Source organism: Heloderma suspectum, chromosome 2 (genome assembly GCF_057233095.1).
Source record: "Heloderma suspectum isolate Gila_16-S chromosome 2, 16-S_ref, whole genome shotgun sequence".
Taxonomy (NCBI): Eukaryota; Metazoa; Chordata; class Lepidosauria; order Squamata; family Helodermatidae; genus Heloderma; species Heloderma suspectum.
The window spans coordinates 88,038,601-88,054,769 of record NC_139459.1 but is presented as its reverse complement, the minus strand read 5'-3'; the positions used below and the strand labels follow the sequence as shown (position 1 = coordinate 88,054,769).

At 42.8% G+C, this 16,169-nt stretch overlaps 1 long non-coding RNA gene across 3 annotated transcripts in view; it reads right to left on the bottom strand.

Annotated features, from left to right (window-relative positions):
* The window catches only part of LOC146352458 (uncharacterized), an 81,988-nt gene that overhangs the window by 43,908 nt on the left and 21,911 nt on the right, over nt 1-16,169 (bottom strand). For all 3 annotated transcript variants that reach the window (XR_014787730.1, XR_014787732.1, XR_014787731.1), the window contains 3 exons: nt 15,211-15,290; nt 11,349-11,586; nt 3,948-4,116 (listed from right to left, as the gene is read on the bottom strand). This is a non-coding gene — a long non-coding RNA (uncharacterized LOC146352458). The remainder of the gene's footprint in view (nt 1-3,947; nt 4,117-11,348; nt 11,587-15,210; nt 15,291-16,169) is intronic.

The window sequence follows — 16,169 nt, the reverse complement described above, 5'->3', positions numbered from 1 at the left end:
TTGCTCCCCCTGTTTGCTCGCTCTGTTCGCTCGCTCTCTGGGAGCTTGCCTGTTTCTGTAGTCCCTGGACCAGCTGGAGCAGCTTGCTCTGCTCTGCTCTGCTCAGCTGGGAGGCGGGAAACAGACTGAAGCTTCCCGCCCAGTCAGCTGCTGGGAGTACTCAGGCCACACCCCTCCAATTCAGTTGGAGCTCTCAGAAGCTCCTGGTGAGCTCACAGCCAGTCAGAAGGATAAAGGGCAGCGCCCTGGGCTTCCTGCAACCCACTTACCTCTTAGCCTCTGTCTCCTTTGTCTCCTTTGTCTCTTCAACCACTGCAACTCCCCTGGCCAACTCCTGTTTGCTCCCCCTGTTTGCTCGCTCTGTTCGCTCGCTCTCTGGGAGCTTGCCTGCTTCTGTAGTCCCTGGACCAGCTGGAGCAGCTTGCTCTGCTCTGCTCTACTCAGCTGGGAGGTGGGAAACAGACTGAAGCTTCCCGCCCAGTCAGCTGCTGGGAGTACTCAGGCCACACCCCTCCAATTCAGTTGGAGCTCTCAGAAGCTCCTGGTGAGCTCACAGCCAGTCAGAAGGATAAAGGGCAGCGCCCTGGGCTTCCTGCAACCCACTTACCTCTTAGCCTCTGTCTCCTTTGTCTCCTTTGTCTCTTCAACCACTGCAACTCCCCTGGCCAACTCCTGTTTGCTCCCCCTGTTCGCTCGCTCTGTTCGCTCGCTCTCTGGGAGCTTGCCTGCTTCTGTAGTCCCTGGACCAGCTGGAGCAGCTTGCTCTGCTCTGCTCTGCTCAGCTGGGAGGCGGGAAACAGACTGAAACCTTTCTTTTCCTGCCTTGGTCCTGATGAACCTTCCATCCCCAAAGCTGCTTGGAAGGGACGATCCCACTGACACTATTAGCAAAAACAGCAGCTGAGGATGAGGTGGGGATGTTTGTCAGTACCATGATAGGAGGAAAGGGCTAAAAATCACCCTCCCTACCTTAAGTGTCCCACATAGAGTGGCCAGATGCAAAAGATGACAGGGCTCCTTCCCCTTTAATAGTTGTGTTAGAGGAGGGATTTCAGCATGTTGTCATGCAAGCGATACCTGCTGAAATTCCCTGCTCTCTTTTGCAGCTGGCTACCTTTGTTCCAGGCCTGTTGGGGCCCACAGCTGCAATTTGCATTGACACATTTGACGTTGTGTGTAGTTTGGCCCTCAGGGGATATTCAGATGTCATATCATTTTACAGCTTTTCATCATTACTCATACCCATGGATAATTTTTATATTGTGAGATGCCTATCACACCTCCACACTGACCTAGTATCCTAGCGAACTGCCTGGGATTAACAGGCCATAGTGAAGCTTTTTTTTCTACCATCAGAACTCTTTGTATGCCATCAGGAGGTTTGGTGTGAGGCAAAATTTCAGCAAGCATTTGAATGGGTGAAAGTTCTAGGGTGGCCATGTGTCCACTTCTACAGAGTACAGTTCTCTATTTGAAGGGCTGCCAGAGGACTGTCCTCTATTTTGAAGGTTGCCTTTGTTTATTTCAAGGGCTGTCCAGATTAAGGAACCATCAGAAGGAAGAGCTTGTCCTTGAAGCTGTCCATCAACAGCACCTGGACAATAGACTGAGCAGCAGACACACGGGTCACTTGGTCACAATCTTCTATACCATGGTGAGCAGTCCTGCATTTCTATTTACATTGTGAGAATTATTTCTAAATTTGCATATATATATATATATATATATATATATATCGATACGCAACTGTTACGCATTTCACAATCTTTTGTCCTTTTTGGGGGGTGATAAATTTCCTCTTTTTTGGCAATTCATAAGTGGCCACCCTGGGTAAAACTGGTCTTCAAAGCCAGTAGAGAACTTTGTGGTATCCCTCATTATTATGCTCATGATTGTTACGAAATATACCTATAATATTCCATGCTTGTTTTATAGTACAGGATACTAAGTAGCAACCACACTGTTGAAATGACATGGCTTGAACATGCTAGAATGTTCCTCCATTATTTCTGTACAAGAAACGATGAAGTAGTACTGGCAAAACCTATGTATTCTTTTGGCAGTTCCCCTTCAACACAGGTAATGACAACAAAAATAAGCATATTTGCAGCTGATATTTATTCTGAACATTCTTAAGTCGGGTCTACAATAAACATTCTGCTACTGAGCTTATTCTTGTAGAATATAATGGTTACCTGAAGACATTCTTTCAGATAACATTTCTCAGGAGAAATCCTGTGAGGCATGCAGCATATGCTGTTTATGATCTTGCATCAGACGGATTAGCAAAATGCTTAGTACACACACTTAAAAAGTGATGAGATTCTTCCAAAAGGCACAAATTGGCAAGGATGTTTTTCAATTTTTGCACTGTCACTGCTTGTTGCTCAGAAGCAACCCACACAGTTATATCCAGAACATGATTTGTTATGCTAATTTAACGTAGACTTGATTTAACAGAATGTCCTTCAGAATATGTCAGCACTTATCAAGGACCCAGAAATCTAAAGAAAAATAAAGTATATAGGACCTACAACCAGTAAAAATTTAGTTCAGTCTTCCTATAATTGTTTTATTTAGCAATTATTAAAATAAAAATAGGTCTAAAATTGGAAGCTGATGAATATAAAGTAAGGGCACAATGTTATGCATGTTTAGACAGAAAATGTCCTACAACTCCCAGTATTCCCCAGCCAGCATGGCTGGCTGGGGAATGCTGGGAATTGTAGGACTTTTTTTCTGTCTAAACATGCTGTGAAGGTTTTAGTCCTACAAAGGCAAAGGGGAGGGGGGAGTCAGGCTTAAGGGCCTGGGTTTTTTTGTTGGGAGAGGGAATCCCTGAGAGGAATTGTTTCATTTCCCCAGTTAGGTTTCAGTTTCTTTTCCCCAGTTAAGCTTCATTTCTTCAGGTTTAAAACAGTACTTTTGGTTTTGAGGGATGAGGGTATATAAAAAGAGGGAGAGAGAGCCAGTAGGGAGTGTCAGGAAAATCAGCACAAAGAGCGAGCAGGAAGAAGCAGCCTGAAGAAGTCTAAGTACAGCTAGGGTAAAGGAACTTGTATTTTGCAATTTATATTTTCTCTTAATGCCTTTTGTATCACTCAGCTCTATTCCATAAATACCTTTAGTTGTAATTTGCTTGCTTTAATTTACCAATAAACTGTTGTGGTTAAAACCTCAGTGTCTGAAGTGTCAATCACCCCATGTCTACAGCCTTAGCCCCATGTTATTGGAAAGGGGAAGGTAAAAGAAGGAAAGTGGAACTCTTAAGGAAGCAAGAGATACTTAAGGAGTTGTTCAGGGAGTCCAGGTCAGTGGTGAAACCCTGACACATGCATAGGATTGCACCATCAGACTTCCCCAACTTGGCACACTCCAGATGTGTGGGACTGCATAACTGGGTGGGGGATTAATGGAGTTGTGGTCTGACACATCTGAGTGTGCCAGGCTGGGGAAGGCTGATTGGATCTAGATCCATCAGCTTCCAATTTTAGACCTATCTTTTTAATAATTGCTAAATAAAACAACTGTAGGAAGACTGAACTAAATTTTTTACCAGTGACTTCTCTAATTAAATAGATCTCTATGTCTATCGTACTCCCTTTTTCTTACTCCATTTCACAGTCTACATGATAGAACAAAACTGGTCACTCTGATCCTCATGCTGGGCAGACCACCAATTTTTAAATTTCCCAGAAATAGATATATAGCCAGTCTTGTGCTGTCGTGTGCTAATGCATGCTGGGTATTGTAGTCCAACACATCTGGAGGGCACCAGGTAGGGAAAAGCTGTCATAATGAAACAGCCACAAAACCCTCACCTTTGGGGTATTTTAAAGCAGCCCAGGTAAGATAGGTATAGGTCCTCTCAAGACACCAACATGCTCTAAGAGTGTTATATCACTCAGAGCAACTCTGGTTTGTTGACCAAGAGATTACATACTTACTGTCTTTGATTCACCAGTTGTAGCTGGGTCTGCTTCTTCACTGGTGATAGCTGGATCTTCCTTTTCCTGAGTAAATCCTTCTCCTTGAGTAAACACTGGGCAAAAGTTCTGGCAGGCAGGCACTTCAACCATGACTGAGCACCCAACCTGGTCCATCACCATTGGTGTTCTAGACAGCCATGGGAAGAGGGAGAAGAGTTAAGAACCGCATAGTTTGTTTTGGGGTTAAAGCTAGCGCTGTGCCGAAAATTTCAATTCTTCCATTTTTGGCATTTCATGGGGGTGGGGAACACAAACTCTGGCAAAAGAGGGTGGGAGAGGTGAGGATTTTGGAGAATTTTCTCCTGTGGGGGGGGACAAGATTTCCACATACCTTTTTAAGAATAGGCAATTCCTGAGGGGTCTTCTTTCTATTTTTTTTAACACCCCCTGCACTTTCAGGAGCCCAGGACACTTATCCAGCTTGGCAGTTCTTTTTGAACTCCCAGGAGACCATGTGACCTTGCCCTCTCCAATAGGCATTCAGAAAGAACTCCTGGCTGGAGAAGAGTCCTGGGCATCTGCAAGTGCAGGGGGTGTTTTTTAAAACATAAAAATAGAAAGAAGACCCCTCAAGAATCGCCTACACTTCAAAAAGTTATGAGGAAACCCTGTCCCCCTCCCCAAGGAGAAAATTTTCCAAAATTCTCCCCTTCCCTTCAGAAGAGGCAGAAAAACAATGCCTCTTTTGCAGGGAGAGAAAAAGTTCCCCAAAATAGGGGCCAGGATTCAGCACAGTGCTGGTTAAACCTCTGGGTTGTTTCACCCTCAACAATCTGGAGTTTCATGTTCACATGTTACAAACAACAGCCTAGGGATTGTGCATCCCTGGGTTGTTTAGCAAAGCAGAAATGGGTGAGTAGGAAGTGTTCCTCCCATGTGCTCCTAAAAAACTGTGCTCCTAGTTTATTAACTTTGCGATGTTCGTTGTGTGTGAAATGCTCCAAGTATGAGTGTACTACTGCTCTAAAGAGCTGCCCTCAAAGTTCTTCCTATATTGTGCAATCTTAAGCAAGCTATGACTGGCAAGATTTTCACATCTTTGTGAAGTTTTTAAAAAACATATATGGGGGGGGACAACAACAATCCATTAGAAAATGAAGCATAAGTTGCCATGAATTCTTCCTTCAATGGCATGCTATGAAAAGACATCTGTACAGAACTGCAAGCAAACATTAGCAGTGTGCATCTGTATATGTGGTGCCAAGCACCAAACATACACAAAACGTCTAACTCCAACTTCTTATGGGTGTAATCCTATGCACATTTAGACAGAAAAAAGTCCTACGACTCCCAGCATTCTGGGAGTGCATAGGATTGCGCCCTAAATGCATGTGTGTGATACCACCTTTAGATCAACAGCTTGGTGGATAATACCAATTTGTTAAATTAGATCCAAAATCAAGATATAAAGACATTTTGTGTTTTATAGGAAATGTTTCTTCATGACCACTAAAACATACAATCTCCAGGGTCTCTCATGGGGTATCTTGGATTCACAACATGTACGAGGGTCAAGAAGCAACAGTAAGAACCAGACATGGAACAACTGAGTGGTTCAAAATTGGGAAAGGAGTACGACAAGGCTGCATATTGTCACCCTGCTTATTTAACTTATATGCAGAGTACGTCATGAGAAATGCCGGGTTGGATGAATCACAGGTCGGAATTAAGATTGCTGGGAGAATTATCAACAACCTCCAATATGCAGACAATACCACCCTAATGGCAGAAAGCGAAGAAGATCTAAAGAGCCTCTTGTTGAAGGTGAAAGAGGAGAGTGCAAAAGCTGGTTTGAAACTCAACATTTAAAAAACTAAGATCATGGCATCTGGCCCCATCACTTCCTGGCATATAGAAGAGGAAGAAATGGAAGCAGTGACAGATTTTACTTTCTTGGGCTCCAAGATCACTGCAGACGGTGACTGTAGCCATGAAATTAAAAGACGCTTGCTCCTTGGGAGGAAAGCTATGGCAAACCTAGACAGCATAGTAAGAAGCAGAGACATCACCTTGCCGACAAAGGTCCGTCTAATCAAAGCTATGGTTTTCCCAGTAGCAATGTATGGCTGTGAGAGCTGGACTATAAGGAAGGCTGAGCGCCGAAGAATGGATGCTTTCGAACTGTGGTGCTGGAGAAGACTCTTACGAGTCCCCTGGACTGCAAGGAAGTCAAATCAGTCAATCCTAAAGAAAATCTACCCTGAGTGCTCATTGGAAGGACAGATACTGAAGCTGAAGCTCAAATATTTTGGCCACCTAATGTGAAGAGAAAACTCTCTGGAAAAGACCCTGATGCTGGGAAAGACTGAAGGCAAAAGGAGAAGGGGACGGCAGAGGATGAGATGGCTAGACAGCATCACCGATGCAATGAATATGAACTTGAGCACGCTCCAGGAGAGAGCGCAGGACAGGAAGGCCTGGCGTGCTATGGTCCATGACGTCACGAAGAGTCGGACACGACTGAACAACAAATAGGCTCAAGGATTATTATGAATTAAATATAACAATACTTGAAGTGTTCAGTAGATGAAACTAACTAAACCTATACTTGTACACATCCTGCATGAACAAATGAAAAATCATGTTATCAGCATAGTGGGGATAACAGTAGAAGATGGCATATCAGGACAGCTTTCATCTGTCACACAATGCAAATGTCTCAAAGGAAAAGCCTTGAGCACATGTTACTTAGGGAAACCAGATGTTCCATTATAAGCAAATTTGGGGGAATTAGCATTTTGATCTAGGGATTTTTGGCAGACAGTAATGAAAGGACTAGCAAAAATATTCCAAAGTATTTTCAGCATATCTTGTGCTATTTTGTTGTTGTTGTTGTTCAGTCGTTCAGTCGTGTCCGACTCTTCGTGACCCCATGGACCATAGCACGCCAGGCCTTCCTGTCCTGCGCTCTCTCCCAGAGCGTGCTCAAGTTCATATTCATTGCATCCGTGATGCTATCTAGCCATCTCATCCTCTGCCGTCCCCTTCTCCTTTTGCCTTCAGTCTTTCCCAGCATCAGGGTCTTTTCCAGGGAGTTTTCTCTTCGCATTAGGTGGCCAAAATATTGGAGCTTCAGCTTCATTATCTGTCCTTCCAATGTGCACTCAGGGTTGATTTCCTTTAGGATGGACTGATTTGACCTCCTTGCAGTCCAGGGGACTCCTAAGAGTCTTCTCCAGCACCACAGTTCGAAAGCATCAATTCTTCGGCGCTCAGCCTTCCTTATAGTCCAGCTCTCACAGCCATGCATTACTACTGGGAAAACCATAGCTTTGATTAGACGGACCTTTGTCGGCAAGGTGATATCTCTGCTTCTTACTATGCTGTCTAGGTTGGCCATAGCTTTCCTCCCAAGGAGCAAGCGTCTTTTAATTTCAGGGCTACAGTCACCGTCTGCGGTGATCTTGGAGCCCAAGAAAGTAAAATCTGTCACTGCTTCCATTTCTTCCTCTTCTATATGCCAGGAAGTGATGGGGCCAGATGCCATGATCTTAGTTTTTTAAATGTTGAGTTTCAAACCAGCTTTTGCACTCTCCTCTTTCACCCTCAACAAAAGGCTCTTGAGATCCTCTTCGCTTTCTGCCATTAGGGTGGTATCGTCTGCATATCGGAGGTTGTTGATAATTCTCCCAGCAATCTTAATTCCGACCTCTGATTCATCCAACCCGGCATTTCTCATGATGTACTCTGCATATAAGTTAAATAAGCAGGGTGACAATATGCAGCCTTGTCGTACTCCTTTCCCAATTTTGAACCAATCGGTTGTTCCATGTCTGGTTCTTACTGTTGCTTCTTGACCCTCGTACAGGTTTCTCAGGAGACAGGTAAGGTGGTCTGGTACTCCCATCACTTTAAGAATTTGCCACAGTTTGTTGTGATCCACACAATCAAAGGCTTTAGCGAAGTCAATGAAGCAGAAATAGACGTTTTTCTGGAATTCTCTTGCTTTCTCCATGATGCAGCGAATGTTGGCTATTTGATCTCTAGTTCCTCTGCCTCTTCTAAACCCAGCTTGTACTTCCGGTAGTTCTCGGTTCGCATACTGCTGAAGCCTAGCTTGTAGGATTTTGAGCATCACCTTGCTGGCATGTGAAATGAGCGCAATTGTGCGATAGTTTGAACACTCTTTGGCGTTGCCCTTCTTTGGAATTGGAATGTAAACTGACCTTTTCCAGTCTTGTGGCCACTGTTGAGTGTTCCAGATTTGTTGACATATTGAATGCAGCACTTTAACAGCATCATCTTTTAGGATTTTAAATAGTTCGGCTGGAATACTGTCATCTCCGCTAGCTTTGTTGTTACTAATGCTTCCTAAGGCCCACTTGACTTCACTCTCTAGGATGTCCGGCTCAAGTTCAATGACCGCACTATCATGGCTATCAGGGACATTCAGATCTTTCCTGAATAGTTCTTCTGTGTATTCTTGCCACCTCTTCTTAATCTCATCTGCTTCTGTTAGGTCCCTGCCTTCTTGGTCCTTTATCATGCCCGTCTTTGCACAAAACGTTCCCTTGAGATCTCCAATTTTCTTGAAGAGATCTCTAGTCTTTCCCATTCTGCTGTTTTCCTCGATTTCTTTGCATTGTTCATTTAAGAAGGCCTTCTTGTCTCTCCTTGCTATTCTCTGGAACTCTGCGTTCAGTTGGGTATATCTTCCCCTTTCTCCCTTGCTTTTCGCTTCCCTTCTTTCGTGAGCTACTTGTAAAGCCTCATCAGACAGCCACTTTGCTTTCTTGCATTTCTTTTTCTTTGGGATGGATTTCGTTGCTGCCTCCTGACCAATGTTACGGACCTCCGTCCATAGTTCCTCAGGCACTCTGTCTATCAGGTCTAATCCCTGAAATCTATTCCTCACCTCCACTGTATATTCATCAGGGATATGATTTAGGTCATACTTGAACGGTTTAGTGGTTTTCCCGACGTTCTTCAATTTAAGACGAAATTTTGCAAGAAGCAGCTCATGATCTGAGCCACAGTCAGCTCCAGGTCTTGTTTTTACTGACTGTATGGAGCTTCTCCATCTTTGGCTGCAAAGGACATAATCAATCTGATTTCGATATTGACCATCTGGTGACGTCCATGTGTAGAGTCGCCTCTTGTGCTGTTGGAAAAGAGTGTTTGCTATGATCAGCATGTTCTCTTGGCAAAACTCTATTAGCTTTTGTCCTGCTTCATTTTGTACACCAAGGCCATGCCTGCCTGTTATCCCGGTGATTTCTTGATTTCCTACTTTAGCATTCCAATCCCCTATGATGAAGAGGACATCTTTTTTTGGTGTTAGTTCTAGAAGGTGTTGTAGGTCTTCATAGAACCGATCAACCTCAGCTTCTTCGGCCTCAGTGGTTGGGGCATAGACTTGAATTACTGTGATGTTGAATGGTTTGCCTTGGATTCGTACTGAGATCATTCTATCATTTTTAAGATTGTACCCCAGTACTGCTTTTCCCACCCTTTTGTTGACTATGAGTGCTACTCCATTTCTTCTAAGGGATTCTTGCCCACAATAATAGATATGATGGTCACCTGAATTAAATTCGCCCATGCCTGTCCATTTGAGTTCGCTGATTCCCAAGATGTCGATGTTCAATCTTGCCATCTCATGTTTGACCACCTCCAGCTTACCTTGATTCATTGATCTGACATTCCAGGTTCCTAAACAATATTGTTCTTTACAGCATCGGATTTTCTTTTCACCGCCAGACACATCCACAGCTGAGTGTCCTTTTGGGTTTGGCCCAGCCGCTTCACTCTTTCTGGCGCTACTTGGAAATACCCTCTGCTCTTCCCCAGTAGCATATTGGACACCTTCCGACCTGAGGGGCTCATCTTCCGGCGTCATATCTTTTAGCCTTGTGATACGTTCCATGGGGTTTTCTTGGCAAGAATACTGGAGTGGGTTGCCATTTCCTTCTCCAGTGGACCACATTTTGTCAGAACTCTCTGCCATGACCTGTCCGTCTTGGGTGGCCCTGCACGGCATAGCTTATGGCTTCACTGAGTTACGCAAGCCCCTTCGCCACAACAAGGCAGTGATCCATGAAGGGGATCTTGTGCTATATTGTTTACTAAATATAAAGCTCAATGGTAGATATCTCAAGGATCAATCCACACAACCTTCTTCTCTGTCTTTGTCTTGTCTCCTTCTTCTAGGAATGACTTAAAAAAAAAAAAAAAAACCTATCAAGTGTTTTGAAGTAACGCTCCATCTGCAGTCATGTAAACAATGCTTACTGGGAACCTAAGCACTAAAATACATAAGAGGGCCTGTGTGTAAACTGGCAACAGCCGCTTCTGGGTATTCTGGTTTCTGGTGTCATGACAAACCTATCCACAGAACTGATCACTGCATACTGGCAAAAATATCTCACATTTATATTCTCCTAGTGTGAGGTGTGTGTGTTTTCAACATTTCCCAAGTATGTTTTCAACATTTCCCAACATTTTCAACCTGGTGCCCTCCAGATGTGTTGGACTACAACTCCCAGCATCCCCAAGCCAGACATTGCCAGTTAAAATGATCAGGCAGCGGGTAAAGGGAAAGACCTCTGTCAGAGACCCTGGAAAGCTGTTGTGTGAGGGCAGAGAGTATTGGGCTAGATACAATAGCATGCCCAGCTATAAGGTAGCTTCCCATGTATAGTTAAAATTCCTTTATTACTGGGAATATCTGAACCATTCTATCAGGATCGTTATACCAAGGGTGGGCAATATGCAGTCTGCAGGCCACATGCAGCCCCCACTTCCTTCATGGGCCCCTCAATTTTTTTAACAGAAAAATGGCTGCGTTAGCACTACAGAGCACTAAGTGGGCCAAATCTAGCTGGTTTTGAAGCTAAATTTGACCCATATAATGCTCTGTAGTGCTAACATAGCCATTTTTTTGTGAAAATATTTTTTTCAGGCACACCACAGAGTGCAACACATGGGAGGGTAGCAGGGGGGAATGTTCCCTGCACCTCCCAAGTTGCCCACTCCTACATTATATGTATAGCTAACTTGACATGGACCTACACTGGAAGCAGGAAGGTGATGGCAGCAACTAAGCCATAGCACACACAAATGGCAAAATCCAATGTTCCATGAATGGATGTCTGCATGTGCAACAGGAATTTCCCTTCCCATCCTTGCCCCCTACAGCCCCCACAGGCCTTGCCAAATTTGCTCTGGAGGGTTCCCCAACCCTCTGAAGCAGATTTGGGGTGTGTACAAGAGACTTCATGGGGGAGAAGAAATTTAATCTGCCAGTGGGGACCATTTTGCTAACAGAAGGACACCATCAGATATGACTTATAATAAATAGGGCAGTGTTTATTTAAGATAATATATTATCCCATACAAAGAAGGTATTTAAGGGAATACCTTCTCTCTACCATTTTAGATCTTCTGGGGAAATCCACATGGTGCCCTCTGCAGAGGTAAGATCACATGGAAGAGGGCCATTTCTCGTAGGGATGCCTCAGTTGGGGAACTCCCGCCTTTGGACTGCCTGTTTGGGTCAATCTTCAGGTAGATCAGATAAAGGAATTTCTGCTGTGTGTTCCATCACCATCATCAGCCAGCTGGACAGGTTCTGCATTCACTTCATGCTGAAAACTGTCTTTGTAACAGAAAGTTAAAATATATTTAAAATATTAAAAAATAAAATAGAGTATCAAAACGTGGAGAGTGACTGGAGATGGAACTGTATTATCCTTAAACTGGGGCTAAAGCTCCTCTAACCATCAGTAGAAGACAATAAATAATACCCCTGAGCATATTTCCAAAGTAGCTCTGTGGAGCTGCCATAAAGGCAATGACAGGATGGCCAAAACTCACTGGTGTGTCCAGAAAGGTTGAAAGAATATCTGAAGTTGGAAGCTATTCATCCACAATATGTAGGGTTTCTCTCAGCCTGAGAAAGATCAGCCTCCTTCTTGGTTGTTATGGGCGGATACTTATTTTAGGCTCAGGAGAACAGCTTTTGAATGTAAGACAGCAGATGATTGCTGGGGGCTCAGTAAATAAATTGTACATGTCCTTGACTTGCATTTCTTGGCATTTTTATGTAGTCTGCATCTGTCACTTTCCCCTATAGATTGACTTGACTAACGTTACTTATAACCCATTGCAATTTTTCTTTGAGAAGTTAACATTCCAAACCACGTTAACACCACAATGAAGAGCAAACACCCATAGCACAATTTTGTACAGCTGAAGAAACACTTTGGTAATTAAACTTAACAGGGGTAGCTTTTCAGAGACCACTTATTTCTTGATTAAATCCAAGAGTAGTTCTTGGTGGGTTGTTGTTGTTGCTTTTTAAATGAAATGTGTATACAACACTTCAGCAGGGCTGCCTTCATTTTTATAGACTTCATTAAAAAGAATAAACCTTTAACAGTGTAAACTCAGTAACCTCATATTGTGGTGCAAAATCCTCATGCATGCATCTTAAAACAGCAAGCCATTTACCAAGGATGCTTTAGAGCTATGCTTCAGTTCATTTGCTATGCTTCAGAAATGGAAAGAAGTGGAACATTAAAAGACAGATTTTTTTTTTAAGTAAAGTGAGGTCAAAAATGTATCAGAAACCCAAATAAAACAACAACTGGAGAATAGGAAACAAAATCTAGGTAACCCCCCACTCCCGATCCATTCCAAATAGAAGATGGTCTGAACGTTACCAAGTCTATTCTAACCTCCAATTTTCAGTCTGTCTGTATTAACTGCTAAATTAGAAGACACTCTGAACCATTTCTGTACTCAATATTTCCTGGTGTCAGTGCTGACAGATAATTAGAAACATATTGTGAAACGAAGTGAGAAAAAACATAGTTCAAATTAAAAACCCATTAGTACTTTAATTCCATTAAACTTTAGAGAGCTGCTTCCTCTTTTAGGTATTCAAAGATTTCTAAGATATTCATGGGAACATAGACCTGCATAAATCTGTTTGATTTTGAAGAAGACGTGTGATGAACCTGACCCATAATGGCCATGATGGTTAAGGGTTGCCCAGCTCCAGCTTGATTTATTTATTTTAACTGTTCTCCATTTTACAAGAACAAAGCACAATGTTAGGAGCTAACAAAGCTAGTTTGTCCTTCTTGATGTGTGTATTGGTTGTCTGACACCTAGACAACAAAACCTAGCTCCCTCTGTTTCCATCCTGACTTGTTAATCCCTACCTAATCACCAATTCCTGACTAGACTAAGCTTGCAGAAGGCTTTATTAAAAATCCTGTCCTTCATGAACTAACTAATGGTTCACCATTTAGGGTACTTAATGTGGATCAATCTTCATTAGAATGTAGAATATAAACCTCATCTTAGAATCAGCTTTCCTGATTTGTGGTTTTTAACCTATTTTTAACCTGTTTTACTGTGTAAAAAACCCAAAAACTATTTGTTATAGGGCAGTATATAAATATCACAAACAAATAAGAAAAGAAAGTCCTGTTTCTTGGAGTCTCTGCATCTCTATCCAGGCATTCTTTCAAAGTGTTCAATTAATATGTGAGCGGGGAGATGAACAACAAGCATGCTAAGTCTGCACCCACCATCCATCCTTGTCCTCATCACTCTTATTGTGTTCATGGTGAACCTTTGAAGCAGGGAGCCCCTTGCATCCATACATGCTTTCCACATAATAGAGCCCTAGAAAACTGGGGTCCCTACATCATGTAAGGAGCCTCATTGGGTACAAATTGGTCCCCACTACAGAAGTTTGATCTGAACACGAGGAGGGTGATGAGGAGGAGAGGGGGGAAGAGAGCTAGCATGCTTGTCCTCATTCTCCCACCACTAGGGTTGTCAAAGAAATCTCCAGCAGAACCAAATGAGTATGGATTTTCATGAATCTGACCTGTGGATTCTGCAGCGAACCAGTTTCTCCCCTGTTGGGCAGATTCCATGGATTTGTGGGCTGAGTTTCTAACTTTCCTGAATTTTGTGCAAATTTTGTCATACAAGAAAACTGGCCAAAAATGCACATTTCCCCAATAGACGAAGCTTGAAAATGCACGTTCTCGGGAAATGTTTGCATTTTCGCAGACACGAATGTGTGCAAATTAGGAAACAAAAGAAAATCCGATTCTGTTGCATGGTGCCTGCCAATCCACAGAACACAGATGGAACAGATTTGACCTGTAAGATATTGATTGGTCCATGTCACAAGAGGTGAGTGGGCACTCTTTATCCAATTTCAACAGTGTTTTGTATTCAAGAGCCAGGAATCCAGTTTTGTAAGAGATACATGCTTACATTCCCCTTGCAGACCTTCCCTGTCAACATGGGGAGGTCAGGAGTGGAAGGGCAGGGCCATGGTGTGTGTCCCAGGCCCCTGTACACTTATAGAAAGCCCTCCCTAGCAAATGGCTGAAGAGGACTATTGCCACTTCCCTTCATCAGTGTAACTTGGAGTCACACTAGTAACAATCCTATGTTCATCCACTCAGCATACCTCAAGGAGAGTTAGCATTGTTAATAATGTTTGAAACGCTATTTAAAAGTCAGAATAAAATAGTCTCAACATAATCTAGTTACCCAAATAATGCCTTATGCACTTAAATTGACATCTTTTATTCTATAACAGATGAATATGGACACTTCTGACTGTTCCATGCTATACTGACATTCAAAAATCTACCACATCACCTCATGTTAATTTTTACCAAGCCAAAATATAGTGTGGGAACTTTTTACAAGAAATCCTTAGAATCCCTTGTAAAACAACATTTTACTTCTACTGCCATAATATATGTCAGATCCTACCAGAATGTATTAAAGTTCCTGGGGTAGAAGTCCATTGAAGCCATGAGAACCTCTTACAATCTCTTCCTTGACAAAGTCAGAGATTTTCACTCTCTCCCTCAGGTATGCTAAAGAATTATGTAATTCCTTAGTACTATTCATCCTGTCATTTTAAAGAAAAAATGCCTTCATGGACTCCATCCTTCCAAATCTCATGTGGCAAAGTACTTAGAAGAACCTCATTTTACAGAGTAATGGAAATACCAAATCAGAAACGTTTCAGTGCTAGCACTTCAACATGAACTGTTTCTTAAGCTCCATCACCCATTACACAAACCACACTTGCATATAATCAGAGCAACGCAGTCATCCACAGATGTTCAGTGGCAAATCTGTACGCACTCAGTATTTTACTTTACTAGTCAATCATCTCCCGTCATTCCTTTCTAATGCATTAAACATTCATGCTTTCAGTTCCATAGTTACTTACATCTATTCACATATGCTGAATGAAACCTCTTCCTTGAAAAGCTGCCATTCAAGTTTAGCCTCACATTTTAAGTCAAAAACCTTATATGAAAAAAGGAATATACTGTGTTATACATTTCTCTTAGGTCCTTCTGAAGAATATTAACAACAACACCAAACATGCACTATGAAATCCAAGTAAAGGAGCTCAAGAGGGGAAGGCCTTTCCTGATAATAAAGGAATAGGGGATTGCATGCAAACAAGCATAAAAATAAAAATAAATCCTTGAAGTAAGGCTTACATTGGGCCTAAAGAGTAAACCTGGGTTGGGCAATCCAGCTGCAGTTCTCCTTCTAGATTCAGAGGATATAGGTCACTGGAGAATGGTGAAGGAGAAGGTTACATCAGGGCTGGCATTAAATATAGGCATGGTCAGGCACCTTTCAAGAGCCTGTGCCCCAGCAGGGGCCCACTGACAACAGCCCCATGGAGTTGCTCCCCTTTCACCATTGCAATCTGCTTGTTCACCTGCCTCTCACCCTTGTCCAGACAACAGTGCTGGTGAGAAGAAGAAGCAGTAGAACATCACTGCCTGCTTTCTCACTGGCTTTCTACCTGTCAAGCAAGCAAGCGTAGCAATGATGAGAAAGAGGATAAGGAACAATAACAGGTGGTGACAATGATGGTGAGAAGGCAGACTTACTGAGGGAGGGGCCCCATTGAGCGTGTCTTGTCCAAGGGCTGTCAAATGTCGAGCCCTCCCAGCATTTTTTTTAGTCAAACAAAGAAGTCAGTCTCCAAGTAAATAGGCTTTTTTATGCAAATCAATCAGCCTAACAGTGATTCAGGCTACAGACTATGTCATCTTATGGCCATCTAAGGTTAAGAACACTGATTAAGCTGGCACAACACTAAACAGCTTACCTAAAGATCCCTTTGAAGAATGCACAACAATAAAAGACAACGTTTTTGCAAATCTG